Below are 15,132 nucleotides of genomic sequence, written 5' to 3' on the forward strand. Positions count from 1 at the left end.
GTAATCATTCAGCAGACAGGCTGGTTGATTTAGGATACATACCCAGTGTCTATGCCAAACCCTACTTACATCTACAATCAATAAAGCTGTGGCCAATCTTAATCCCAGATTATCGTCTTGTCATCATTTCTTCTGTTACAAATCACCCACTCACATCACCGGGTGGCATACATGGGGAGATAAAGAACCACTTACATCACCCTTGAGCTTCTTGGAGGAAAAGTGGGATATAAATGAAATAAATATACAAATAAATAAATAATCTTGACTCTGGTTCTCAATAAAACATTTTTAGAAATGTTGCAGCTGGCAGGGAAGAAGGTGTGTGGAAACAGGAGCTTATCTGGCTACAGAAATGGTTTCTGAAACAAGGTGTGTCTGTTAAACGCACACGGATTGCTACTACCATCTTTATCCCAACTTTTTATTATTAAAAAAACACATTTTTCTATGAAGCCATTGTAAGTTTACCTTTAGGGACTAGCTCTTCTATTGAAAAATGATTTTTAAAGATGAATATTCAGAAGGCCTTCTCAAACACAGAGTGGAGACAATAGATTCAGAACAATACAGAACTCTCAAAGGAAGAGGGGAGCAGAGGAAAATTTTGTACACCTTGCAAGCTCTTGATGAATCACACATCTGTTGCAGAGAGAAGGGAGTCAGATGGCATTGTTCTTATGTGATATGAACTCGAAAGGAAGAAGTGGGTCTGCTTGTGAAGATGAGGCTCTCTTTGGAAGCACATGATTACCAATATTGCTATTTTCCTCAGAGACAGTCAGAAGGGCTAGAGAAGTAAATAGAATTCTTTATTGGAGTTCCTTTGTAAACATGCAGTGTTTGCTATAACTGACAGCAATAATCTGGATGTGAGTATTAATGTTAGGGAAATGAACAAGTGACATCTGAGAATGGGGAGACTTAGAAATGCTCTGACACGCTGTAGAGAAGAGGGGGAAATCTACTAACCTTGTCACCAATGTGAGAACATGAGAGGGAGGATGTAACTGGAAAAGCTGTCAATGGAATACCAGAGCCCCTCCAGCTATGGGTTATGGCATGATGCTGTCACAGGAACACTAGCAAAACTCTTAAATATTCAGGCTTAATCCACATTCATAGTATAACTGGGGAATGGAGGGGTGTTTCAGATTAGAATTCTGTGTTAGGCTGTGTAAAATCAATCCATTTTTTTTTAGCCCCTATATAGTGTGACTGATCACCACCTCAATCCTCTTTCACTCCCTTTATCAAAATGTTGCTAGAGCTACAGTGAACTATGATTATAGCATTACTGCACCTTTGCACATCAGGGCATCACAATACCATGCTACATTGTGTGCTGAATGGGATCGGCCAGTACAGCACAGCCAATAACGTTTATGGAAATCAAAGTCAAGAAGCCATCAGCAATAGCAGCAGGAACAGAGCCAGCAGCTATTGTGACAGCAGCAGCAGCAGAAGCAGAGGCAACATGCTCAGTAGCTCAGTGCTTTATACCGCATGCAATCCTGTAAAAATGAGAGAGGAAATCTAGCAGGAAGAACTGAAAAGCATGGCAAACTCTGAACCAGCACAATACAGAAGTGAGGAAGACAAGGCAAATCTAGTTTCAATACAGGCATGAGAACTTTGGGAAATGGGTCACTTTTCTTTCAGAAAACTAATTTGGCCAAAATACAAACTGAGTTAAATCATAGCACAGTTCTAAATCAGCATCTTAAAATAAGCTTCCTCAGGAAGGCCATTTAGTTTTTGATCACCAGAAGAAATGCTTTCTGTCGATTTAAATGTTGCAACATTTAGTTCCTATTTTCATCCTACACATCTCTCATTTATGAAGAACCTATATAGCACAGTTGCTGTAGTTTTAAAAACAATACCCTAATTTCTCCCAACTTTCCATGATTCAGGGGGTCATAATTCTGATCATCTACCAGACCTTCCGCACCTGAAGATAAATAGTGGGAGGTGCCCATATCGCACAGGAGTGATCTATTCTCCCCTCTCAGTAGGCTGAAACATAGCATGCGTTTCTATTGTTGCCTTGTTATAAAGGAAGGGGAATGAGCTGCATCGGGATCTGAGGGGAATTGGGAGGGGGAGAAGGAGGGACAGAAGAACAAGCCCTTAAGGGGGAAGCATGGATCTGTCTCTGCAGGATCTTTTCTTTCCACACCATCCATATGGAAATGGAAGATAAGGGTTGGTACACACCCAGGAGCCACAGAGCGCATTGTGCTCCAAGCACGTGCCCAGCAGCAGTGTATGCACAGCTAATTCCCATTAAAGCTAATAAGACCCAAGCACTCATGACAAGAGAACAGAGCTGATGTGCTTTCCCATGAAGTTTCAGGAGAGGGAGGCACTTGTCATTTAATTTTCCTCTGACACCTTTCAGGACAATTTGCTGCCACAGAGAAAATGAAATGTAAGAGAAATGCCAATTAGCTGAAACCATTCAGATTTTAACATCTTTCAACAAGCTCTCGGCAGCAGCTCTGTGAACTGATGCCTCAGCTGGCCCTAACAAATAAGCCTGGCCGAACCCATTATTAGGAATCTGCAATACAACTGGCAGCAAGAGCCAAGCAAAAACCAGGAGAACCAAAAGGAAAAGAAGGAAGAAAAGCACCCCACAAATAAAAGAGGACAAGGGGGGAAAGTTTGAGACTGGCTGGAAAGGATCAATAGCATATGTTCTCCCACTGGCGAGGCACAGCAAGCATTCTCCTGTCAGGGAGGAACACATACTTCAGCTACCAGAAAGGGATGGAATTGCTCCCAGCTGGGGTAGCTGCATGTGACATTCACAGCAATTCCAGACTGCACTGTGTGTGATACTTGATGGGTGACATCAGCAGCACACCAGTCTAACCCTTTGGTAACCCTGTGTACTTTTCCAGCCAGAATTTCATCTATCAAAATTCCATCCATCTGTCATGGATGCTCTAGCCGAGATTCCTGAATTGCAGGGGGTTGGACTAGATAACACTTGGGACCCCTTCCAACACTATAATTATATGATTCTATGAATACATCTGTGATGTGTGCATGGATGAGAGGAGCTAGGCAGAGCGGACCAGATGGTGGCAAGGAGTTAAAATCCATATGTGGTGTAAACTGGCCATATCAGCCAGTCAGTTTCATTGCCTTCATCCGTAAAAAGAGCAGAGCTCCGCCCGCTGCAAAAGCACCACCACGAAGCGCACAGATGATGGTGCTGTCTGGGCAGGACTTTGGGGCAGAGTCCAAGGCTGCACTCAGCAAAAAAGGAAGGAGGGCCCCTAAGCCAAGCGGGGCTGACTTGCCACATTTTGAATACACGCTACCATACACGTGGGCCCCGAGAGACTATCAAGCCTAGAGTCTAAAATTACCTAACTGTACCACTGATCACAGAGCACTTTATAAAAAGATGCACATTTGCATTTTAAATCCCAGGCTATTCAAATAAAAGCAGATAGCTGGAGAAATTTTAAGTAGCCACTTAGAAGCATTACAGCATCCTACTCAGACTCCATTAGCAAATGTTGGGAGTTATTCAAGGGCATCATTCCTTGCTTCAGAAAGCTTAGTCTCTGAAAAGCCATCTGGAAGCCCATTGTAGAGCACAGTGGGAGATGCAGAGGACAGCAATAACTTGGAGCTTCCCAGACAACAGCAAAGCTATATTAATGTGCTATGTTCTGCTTCTGTAGATAAAGGTTCTTTAATGGAATGGATGCAGAGGTGGTCTCTGATTCAGAGAGATATTCCTAGCATTGCAAAACAATGCCATTCACCGCAGAAAATTCATCAAGGTGAAAGTCGGCCCCATTATAAAAGTATTATGTATTAAAATCTTCCCAAACGCTCCTCGAAAGACAATGCAATATAGGATAATAATAATAATAAATCCATCACGATAGCTAAGTAACTAGCCCCATTGTTAAACAAATCTCCTAATGTTCAGCCAAATATATCATCCTGTAACTTAAGCCCTTTTATCTCTTGTCCTGCCTTCTGGGACAGAAGAGAACAAGTCTTTGCCATCTTGTGTAGGGTACTATCATGTTCTCCCTCAGTCTTTTCTTCCTTCAACCTTTCCTCATAGGACTTGTTTTCCACTCCACTGATGATCTTTACTGCCCTCCTCTGAACCCATTCCAATTTGTCACAATCCTTCTTAATGTTCTGTGTCCAGAACTCAACGAACAACTCCAGATGGCATTTAACTAGTGCAGAATAAAATTTAACTGTTACTTTTTGTGTCTTGGAACCTATGGTTTAATGCAGTCTAAAACCACATCCATGGTTTTTTGCAGCCACATTACACTTCTGACCTGCCTAACACTAAGCCAAACCATTGCTTAGCCATGGGTAGTATGGGAGCAGCAGGGCCAGGGAAAGAGTGAAGCAGCTCTAATTTTCCACCCAGGCACCAGCATGCTTGCTTATTTTTACAATAAGCAATCGTTTGGCTTACTGCTAAATGTGAAACAGACCTTTGAGCATTGTCTTCCAATCAGCTCTGAATCTACCCAACTGTATTATCACCTAGACCACATTTAACCACTGTTGATTTGCCTTCTGTGATAACAAATGGACATGGCACAGCTCTCAAAAGAAATGCACAAATGATCACTAGAGGAAACAAGCCAAGACAGAGACTGCAAATCAAGTGAAGTCATGACAGCTCCCCTCTCATGCAAAAACCTTTAACAGCACACCATGTGCAAGAATATGCTGTAGCACTTCACACACAAAGACACAGAAAACAGCAGTTCCTCTTTCTCCACCTACTGTCTTTCTGATCTTCAGCAAGCTCTCTCCAATAATGGTCATTTTTCTTCTGACTCCATCCAGGAAGTGTCAATTTGGCAATGACCATATGCTGACTGTAACGAGTAATTTAAAAAAGGAACACTGAAATCTGATATTTTTTAGGAATACACAATGTAATTTCTTCACAACCAGAGAAATCCGGAGCCATGCAATATCCTTGCATTTTTGGCATAATCTCAGCTGCTAAAAGCAGAGATTTCCCGTGCATTTTAGGTGGTCACAAAAATGGTTGGAAACACATGACTCCAACACTTGCTATTCACTTTTAAACTGTTGTAACTTTCAAACTATTTAAAATTTGTCCAGATTATATCTCTTCAAGTGAAAGCGACATGCAACCACACAATCGTACAACTGCACACAGAGGCATTATTTTCTGATGAAAAGTTTTCAGTCTTTATAATAACAAAATGCTGCGCCACTCCAAGTGATAGGCCACTCCTACCCCAGCCCATGAAGCCCAATGGAGCAAAATGGTACCATGGATGAGCATTGCTTCCTCTATGGCTGGAAGTGAACTTCTGCCTCAAGTCCTCGTCTCCCAAGCTTCACACCCCATCCTTGCTCAGAGAATAGAGACTCTTAAAGGGTACTTCATCTGCACTTTGTGGCCTCTTGCTCAACATGATCCCTGTATTGTTGGGCAGGCATGGTACTGCAGGAGGCAACTGGGCTTAGGGAAGGGAAGGGAAGGGAAGGGTGTTTGTGAGGGTCCTGACTCTGGCTCCACAATCTTAGCTCTGCAGGTTCAGTGTTAGAGGCCCTGCTCAGCTCTTCATCAGCCACACACTTGGCCAGCTCATCCTCCACATCCGTCTCCATACACAAGACTGGGACCATGATTCCTAATAATAATAATCTTATTATTTATACCCCACTCATCTGGCTGGGTTTCTCTAGCCACTCTGGGCTGCTTACAGCATACAGTGGTACCTCGGGTTAAGAACTTAATTCGTTCTGGAGGTCCATTCTTAACCTGAAACTGTTCTTAACCTGAAGCACCATTTTAGCTAATGGGGCCTCCTGCTGCCGCTGCACTGCATGAGCATGATTTCTGTTCTCATCCTGAAGCAAAGTTCTTAACCCAAGGTACTATTTCTGGGTTAGTTGAGTCTGTAACCTGAAGCGTCTGTAACCCGAGGTACCACTGTATTTAAAAACGTAATAAAAACATCAAACATTAAAAGCCTCCCAATACAGGGCTGCCTTCAGATGTCTTCAAAACGTTGTATATTTCCTTATCTCCTTGACATATGAAGGGAGGGCGTTCCACAGGGAGGGCGCCACTACTGAGAAGGCCCTCTCCTTCATGCTGCACAGGTGTTTATCTTCCTGGCCCATCCTTTTCCACTGCTGTGGCCAAAGACATCTCATCGCATCACGTTCCATTTTTATAACTTCTGAGGCTTCCTTCTTAAATTGTAAGCTCTTTCACATGCCCTTGGAGGCTAGGAGAAAGTATTTGTTCTGTGAGCGATTATGATCACAGGATCTTTCACTGGGCTAGAGTTACCATCACTGTGAGCAATGCATTCAAGAAACTGCTCAGATTTTTTTCTGCAACCTGAAAGACATGCTTGCTTCTAAAATAAGCTAAAAGTTATGCTACAGGGTTCCAACAAATATTCTGGTCTTGCTGCCCAGGGCAACCGCTCAACCATACTAAGTTAAGCTATCCAGCTTCATCTTTTTCACTTCATACCAGAGGAAAAAGAGAAATAGTCATTGTCCTTTCACGTGGGCTCCCTATAAAGTTGAAATGCACTCTCAGATATAGCTAGCAGACCTGTATAAATGTTTGGCTTTGATGATGATGATGATGATTACTTATACACTGTCCATCTGACTGTGTTGCCCCAGCCACTGTAAGATTAGACTAAACAAAAATTATGCATCTCTAGAGAGAGTTTTCATACTTAATAGCAACAGAAAGAGGGGTGATCTACTTTGCATATAATAACTGGATACTGAATATTAATTTCCCTGCATACCCAAGCAAGCAACACCACCTTTCTAGCAAAAACACATTCTGCTAATTTGTCTAACCTGGGTACAATTTCTGTCAAAGGTAATAGGGCAGATAGGAGTAATTGGGTTGGTGGTGGTAGAACACAGAACTTAGATAAACACAGGCCATGCCACAATTTTTAAAAAAAGAATTGCACAGTTTCACAAAGGCAAGACACATATCCTCCAACATTTCTCTGATGAACATAGGGATGTCTATTATTATTATTATTATTATTATTATTCCTCATCCATCTGAGTGTCTTGCCTCAGTCACTCTAGACGGCTTCTACATTATGAATCTAGGCTGCTTTGAGGGAAAGCATGGGAAACTGGCCTGTGGTTTTAAAATTTTAAGTAAGTTGCAGACGAGAAAGGGATTGAATTGCATTTGATTTCCAATAAATGGACTCTGTTGCCAGCTGGGGAAGATGACATTTGTCTGTTGGTTGCAATTAAAACAGTGGGAACTTATACTTAATTAAAATTGAGAAGCCATGGGGAGCAGCAAAAGAACAGCTTAAAAGTATAGTGCTCATGCCTGCATGTTTAGAAAAACTGGAATGATTAGATTGGCACCTGTGCCAGAGTGGCATACAAATTCATGAAGCTTTCAGTAAGCTCACTATGTCTGACACCTTCATGGCTGTCTTTTCAGTGCAAATGCTGCTCTCTTTAACTGTTAACTGTTCTTAGATTTTTTAGTTCCTTCTTTTTAATCAGAATTGTTGTTTAATAGCAGCTGCTTATTTACTCTTTTTAAACTGCTGCATCTAGGTGCTTTCATGAACTATCAACATTTATTTTATTACAACTTGTTGTTAGGTGCCTTAAGACCTCACAAGAGGTATTTTTAATGCACATGTCAGCAATCAAAGATAGCATACGAATAGGCCTGCAGCCTGCAAACAAACCCAAGGGGATAAAATACTATAAAGGAGAAAAATTAAAAGTTCTCTTCCAAATGCCTGGGAGCCCTCTCTCATTACTTCCCATCAGTTTTCTCTTGGTAATGTTTGCAATATACAGTATGCATGAATACACATAGTATTGCTACAATGGCAGTCAAAACAGTCAGGCCCTATTGTATAAACTGTAGGTCTGTTTCATTACATTTAAAAAATAATAATCACAAATATTCACATATACGTGCGCGCGCGCACACACACACACACACACACACACACACACACACACACAAAGCCGGACCAAGGATCTTCTAGTGTCACATCTTATTTCTCTACATAGTCAAACCATATGGTTACACATTTCCCAGTATTAATTCAAGCTGTATAAAAGATTTAAACAGACAATCTTGTCTACCTGCATTTAAAAATAATCAACAACCGGCCCACTCGCCCCCCATGCATTGGAGCCTATAATAGATCTGAGGCGATTTTCAGCATAAGTTTATGATTTTTGGAACAAAAGCAAATGCACTAAACATGCACTCATGTTCTTTCTCCCTCTCTCTCTCTGTCATTAAAGATGTTCCACATGAATCTGTTCTCCCCCCCCCCCCAATACTGCAGCCTTTATTTTAGCTTCCACTAAAATTTGATGGTTTGTTTTTATATTATGAGCCTGCCTCACACTGAAAACTTCTTTATGTCTCCTTTTACTGGTTATGCAGAGCTAGCTGGAAATAACACATTTCATTTGCCGCCAGACCTTCTCTCTTGTGTCTCTCCCCTCCCCGGTTTATGTTATTCTATTACCTTTTTCTTTTACTGATTATACTGCATATTCTGAAGTAAACAGGAAGGGTGAACAAAGAAAATTGCTCTCTTCTTTGTATACTTTGAGATCAGATAATGCAGGCTGCTTCCCCATGTAAGACAGGATATAGAATTTGAGCCAATGATTCCTTTATCCTTTACAAGCCCAGTTTAGTCAGGGTGAACACATCCTTCATTTCACATAATGGAAAACCCATGGGCCCAAGTGATGCTCTAGAGAGGCCTGTGCTACATCTCAATTTGAGTCAAGCTGACTCCACTCAGGTTCATGGAAATGCTTTCACTGGGCCAGTCTCTACTCCACAGAAATAAATTGGTTCCCATTTGGGTTAACACTGTTTCTCCAAAGCCAAACAATTGCTTCCACTTGAGATTTCTTTGCTATCTTTAGAAAACCAAGGAACAAAAATAGAAAACCAAATTTTGTTAATATTTGTTTCTTTTAAATCATAGCCTCTTGACATTTGAAACTAAACTTGGTTTTGATGTTCTTCTCAACACTGTTTATTTAATTCACTTTACTACACTGAGACTAGTACTGCATGTTTTCATTATCCATCTCCAGCTTGGACTACTGCAATGCACTCTATGTGGGGCTACCTTTGAAGATGACTCAGAAACTACAAGTAATCCAGAATGTGGATGGTGACTGGGAGCAGCTGCCGAGACCATGTAACACCGGTCCTGAAAGACCTACATTGCCCCCCAATACATTTTCGAGCCTTAGCCCAGTTTACCTGAGGAAGCGTCTCCACCCCCACTCTGAGGGCCTTCTGGTGGTTCTCTCACTGCGAGAAGTGAGGTTACAGGGAAGCAGGCAGAGGGCCTTCTCCGTAGTGGTGCCCACCCTGTGGAATGCCCTCCCATCAGATGTCAAGGAAATAAACAACTATCTGACTTTTAGAAGACATCTGAAGGCAGCCCTGTATAGGGAAGCTTTTTAAGGTTTAATGTTTTACTATGTTTTTATATATGCTGGAAGCCGCCCAGACTGGCTGGGGCAATCCAGTCAGATGGGCGGGGTACAAATATTCTTATTCTTATAATCTGCTGTTCTTCTACAGGTCTCTTATGTCGACTTCATGCACCTCGTATCTACATGTGTAAACACAAGCAGGTATACCACTACAGTGGTACCTCAGGTTACAGACACTTCAGGTTACAGAAGCTTCAGGTTACAGACTCCACTAACCCAGAAATATTACCTCGGGTTAAGAACTTTGCTTCAGGATGAGAACAGAAATTGTGCTCTGGCGGTGCGGCAGTAGTGGGAGGCCCCATTAGCTAAAGTGGTACCTCATGTTAAGAACAGACCTCCAGAACGAATTAAGTTCTTAACCCGAGGTACCACTGTATTGGGATTAAACTTTATTGAGCGGTTAGTTATATGCAACTGAACAAAGGAATAAGTAACAACTGGAGTTATGAACACTGGGTTGGATTCAGAATTGGATTCATTCAGTTCAGAATGCCCCTTCCCTGAACTGAATGACCCCCTTCCATTCCTGGAAGGGACTCAAATCCTGCTAGAGGAAAGGGGGATGGAGGCAATTTTCATGTCCTTCATGTCACCTCCCATGCTGTTCAGGAGGATCTCCCAATCCTCTGGGGCTGCAGGGGAAGGGGGAAATTGGGAGGGGGTCAGAAATTGGTTCTTACGATGAATTTACATTTTAAGATTCAGTTGGAGGTCATTCTGTTGTAAGGGTGTTACTTGGGAGTCTTTGGGAAGGAACTTTTGAGGAAGGGCCTTGAATCTTTATTGCAGAAAGAAAGCAGGCAGGTATCCCTCCATAGGGACTTCTCACACATATGGATGTAATTTGGCTCTATGTTTCTCCACATGAATCATATTAATGAACATTGACTGGAAATCCATTACGATGAAAGGAGACATATCTTCAATATAAATTCAGTTAATCCTACTCTGTATTCTCTGTGGTCCTCTGTCTCTGCCGAGGCTCCTACAAGCAGTCTGAAATGAGGTGTCAAGCCATGACATGGTGCTGCACTAGATTAAATATAAAAATGGCACCTAATCCCCATATGAAATGTTACGAGCGCTACAATCTCCAGTGCTTCCTTACCCATCACTACTATTTCCTTCAGAAAAGGAACAAAAACAATCTAGTTTGCTGTACAGTACATCTCTTTCCTTACTTTCAGTAGTATGCAATACCAAAATAAAGAATCGTAAAGCTACAGGGGGAAATGGATTGCAAGGCATCACTGGTTCACCAAAGTTCAGTCATGGTGGAATAATTCTAGCCTTTGTAAGAAGATGATTTCAGCCAATCACTTTATTGTGCAGCTGATAGCCACTGTTAATATTAAATAAACAAGTTTTAAAATATGAAAATCCAAAGAAAGTCTAAGAACAAATGTGCACGAAAAATTGGAAATACAATTTATACGAAACCTAAAATCTTAACTCTTATGATGTCAAAGTGATAATGATGGTTGTCACATAATTTAACAAAATTTTAAACACTGCATGCATAACAAGCTACTTTTGAAATTATGATGGGATCAGAGGTATTAAAGCATATTTTCAGTTGAAAAAATATTATCAGTCAGGTGCCTAAAATTTACGCAGCACAGCATATAGATGTTTTTAAAAAATTAAGAATGACCACCCTTGCAGGCATGATTACAACATAATGAAACGACATAAAAGGAGAAAAGGATGGAGAAGTCATGTGGAATGGACATATCAGTTTAAACCTGATACAACAAACAACTTGCTGTGAAAAGTTTGCCATTATCGTAGGCAAACTTTACATGTTATTGGAAAATAAGCAAGAAATGGGGAAGGTATTCCACCACAGATATGAAATCTGTCTTCCAGTGAAATCTCGCAAAATCTTCCCTTTAAAAACTGAGAAGCCATTGTCTGGGACCTGAGGGCCTGGAAACAGATCCTCAAAGAATAATTTCTTAGGATAGCAAGAAAGGGTCCCAAAATGGAATGTACCCTTAATTTATCTCAGCAATTGGGAATAAATAGAACTATAAGCCCACTTTATCACTTAGCTTGCTAACTTTGTCAACATGCCGCTAAATAAGGTGACTTATTTTCCAAATATGCATTTTAGGAATGGCCTTCAGTGATCTGCTGTTTTGAAAAGGCTGTGTCAATATTCTGTCACATGCCCAAATTGTGGTGCGTGTGACTGATTGGGATGGCAACATGCATAAGAATGGTTGCTTCAAATGTTGTTTCAGCAGCAGTCAACATCAGAGTGAGCCTTAAATAAGAGCAAAGGAGACTGTGATTCCCCTAGGACTTCTGAGATGGAGTTCTTGCAGTCAGAGGAGGGCAATGTGACCTCCTAGAGCTGGAGCAATACTGGCACAAAGGGCTCCTTTTGCAACAGAGTTTCTGGATTAGCAAATACATCTGGGGTTGGCCCTGGAGACAATTCCCTCTCCCACTTTGAATCTGCAGCCTGAAGATGTGGTCTGCTCCCAGGATCATAACACATGTAATGGACTGTCATGTAATGCAGAAGCAAAATATGGTGATCAGCTCTATGTACTGAGAGCCAGTGTGGTGTAATGGTTAGAGTGTTGGACTAGGAGAGCAGGGTTCAAATCCCCACTCAGCCATAAAGCTCACCTTGGACCAGTCATCTCTTATCCTGACCTACCTCACAGTTTTGTTGTGAAGATGAAATGGGAAGGAGGAGAAATGTGTACACGACCTTGAGATCCTCAGAACATAAAAGTGGTATGTAAATTAAATTAAATTAAATTAATATTACACTGGCAGATGAAGTCATCATGCAGAGACCATTCCTCAAGATCCCTCTGTGATAAACAGACCAGCCTTTGGTATTACAAAATGACTGCATAGAACCATACAAAGCCTTGGTTATTGTTCCATAACATTAAGTACAGTGAAATTACAGCATGCTTATGTACTACATACTGCAGAACTTGACATTTTCACTGCTAATGTCACCCAGAGCTTAAGGCTTTTCCCCAATAAATCAGGCAAGCCCTTTCCCTCTATGTTCAGACAAGGTTAGAGGCTTATGAGATTTATTTTATGAAGCAACGTCAAAATTGTAACATATCATCTGCACTTATTGAACAATTTTTAAAGTTCATAATCTCACAAGCCAAAAATTACATAAGCAAGCCAGTTTATACACCATGTACATCTACTGTTTCCACAAAAACTACAATGTACAAAAGACACATTTGCTTTGTTATACATAAGCTTGAAAGCTCATGGCTAGACTGTGCTTATAAAAATAATAGAATTGTGGAGTTGGAAGGGACCCCAAGGGTCATCTAGTTCAACCCCCACAATGCAGGAATTTCAGCTAAAGTCATCCAACCTCTGCTTAAAAACCTTCAAGGAAGGCAATTCTACCACCTTCCGAGGGAGTCCGTTCCACTATCAAGCAACTCTTACTAACATAAAGTTATTCCTGATGTTTAGTCGGAATCTCCTTTCTTGTAACTTGTAACTGTTGGTTCAGGTCGTACCCTCCAGAGCAAGAGAAAACAAGCTTGCTCCTTCTTTCATGTGGCAGCCCTTGACATATTTGAAGATGACAATCATATCTCCTCTCAGTCTCCTCTTCCCCAGGCTAACCATACCCAACTCCCTCAACTGTTTCTCGTTGGGCTTAAAGTTTATACCATCCTCATGGTAGAATGATACACTTGTTGGATTTCTGCCTGACATACAATTAAAAGCACATGAGGCCAGAAAAAGGATGGCAATTCAGTTTACATCCCTCCTCTTCTACTAAAACTTCTTTCATTTCTGGAGTCCATTATCCCTACTAGGTAAAAATATGTACACTGATATTTATTTTCAATAAGAATCCTGAAATAGAGTTCTCTCTTAAATGCCGTTAAAAAAACTTACTTTTGGTGCATTTTTTCTTGTGTGGAAAGCAAAGAGGAATTAAAGTGTAATGGACTCTCAAGCTCACCATTTGACATCTTGTGATCTAACTCAGCCTGCTAATAATAAGCCTAGGTTTATGAGGCATGGAGCTGTTTTTATATATCAGCCTAGCTCCGTCAGCTTACACAGCTCTTCCTTCACCTCTGCTGCCACATTAAATCAATTGTCTTTATAGGCTGTTGTGGCCTGAGCAAGCAATGGGCTCTGAAGGTGGGGTGGGGGAGGGAAGGGAAGGAATCTTAAACTTACAGAAGGGGAAAGATAGGGCTTAGCTGCTTATCTCAATTTTTCTACTAAAGAAAACACCTGACAAGAATAGTAAGGCATAAAGTTCATTACATCAAGTGCCTCACCTGAGTAGGACTGCTGTCCGAAACAATGTTTGGCCTGAATCTGCAATTTGGGAGGCCTCAATCCACTACAGCCTTGAGATACAATTAAGGACTGCCATCTTCATCTCAGCCAGGCAAGACTTTGATAAGCTGAAATGATATCCTCAGGCAACAATCCTAAAATCTCCTCAGTCTCTTAATTTGTTTTGGGGTGGCAGTACAGAGGGATCGAGGCCTGACATGCCAGAAAGAGAGCAATAGTGAACACCGTGTGTCCCTTGGCTATGACTGAGGATAACTTGGGGTGATTGTTGGGGCTGGTGGTCAGAAGCATCAATGACACAGCTATTTCAATTTCATGAGGGTCTGAAAATGGAGGGAGATGTGCCCCCTTGGCCCATTGCTAAAGGTGGCAGTTACCGGTAATACAGAGGGCTGAAGAAAAAGTATTAAAAATCACAGGGCAAAAAAAAATCCTGTTCTTTGTGGACTAGATTTGTTTAGATACTTGAGTCTGAAACAGAACATTTCAGTCAGCACACAAGTCTTCTGTGAATATAAAATATACAGAAACAAGCAGTACAGTTGTTGGGGTTTTGGTCCCAAACACGGAAGACACAGATTATGCTCTCTGAGTGAAAATTACACAGTGCTATGGTAATTTCTACAACAGAATCAAATTCTGACTCTATTGGGATTTGCCTCGTAATTTACAATATAGTTCTGATGAAAATATACTAGATGTAGGGCCAAGAATTTGACTGATCATTAACTATTCATTATTTCCAGCTATGTAACCTCTTTGACAAGTCCCTTCAGACTTCACATTATTATATAATGTCACACACCTAACTTGTGTTCCCGTCTTTTTCTGTGAGAATGTAGACCATCTGTTACTCAGAGGCACACATAGGCCTTGAACTTTTGAAAAGCTTTTTCTTTTCTTTGTTTGCTTATTTTTTTAATTTGGTAATCTTAATCTGGTAATTCTATTTTCTTTTTCTGTCATTGTGAGCTTCTTAAGAGTTAAGGTAAAGAAAAGGAGTACTGAAATATTTACAAATAAATCTGCTTTCTTTATTTTCATATGCAGATTTCAGAGCTGCACTAGAAGCAATGGTTTGGTACTGAAGTGAAAATTGTCACTCACAATTCCAATATACTTAGATCTGTTGTTGTTGTTGTTTTAAAAAAAACCAATATGGAGTACAAACTTTAAACATTGCTTTTCTAACTCATGGTGAATTGCCATTGATTTGCTTTTGCTCTTCTGTCTCCATTCTCCACTGGGAAGCTG

At 41.0% G+C, this 15,132-nt stretch overlaps 1 protein-coding gene across 8 annotated transcripts in view; it reads right to left on the reverse strand.

Moving 5' to 3' along the window:
* TSPAN4 (tetraspanin 4) overlaps positions 1–15,132 on the reverse strand; it is a 511,237-nt gene that overhangs the window by 283,793 nt on the left and 212,312 nt on the right. Inside the window, exon 1 of one of the 8 annotated variants that reach the window (XM_083478929.1) lies at positions 13,857–14,261. The exons of the other annotated variants lie outside the window; for them this stretch is intronic. The gene's annotated coding sequence lies outside the window, so the exon portion shown is untranslated. Of the gene's footprint in view, positions 1–13,856; positions 14,262–15,132 lie in introns of those variants that run through there. 8 annotated transcript variants of the gene reach the window in all.

Source organism: Podarcis liolepis, assembly GCF_965112155.1.
Source record: "Podarcis liolepis genome assembly, chromosome: 1".
NCBI classification, from domain to species: Eukaryota; Metazoa; Chordata; class Lepidosauria; order Squamata; family Lacertidae; genus Podarcis; species Podarcis liolepis.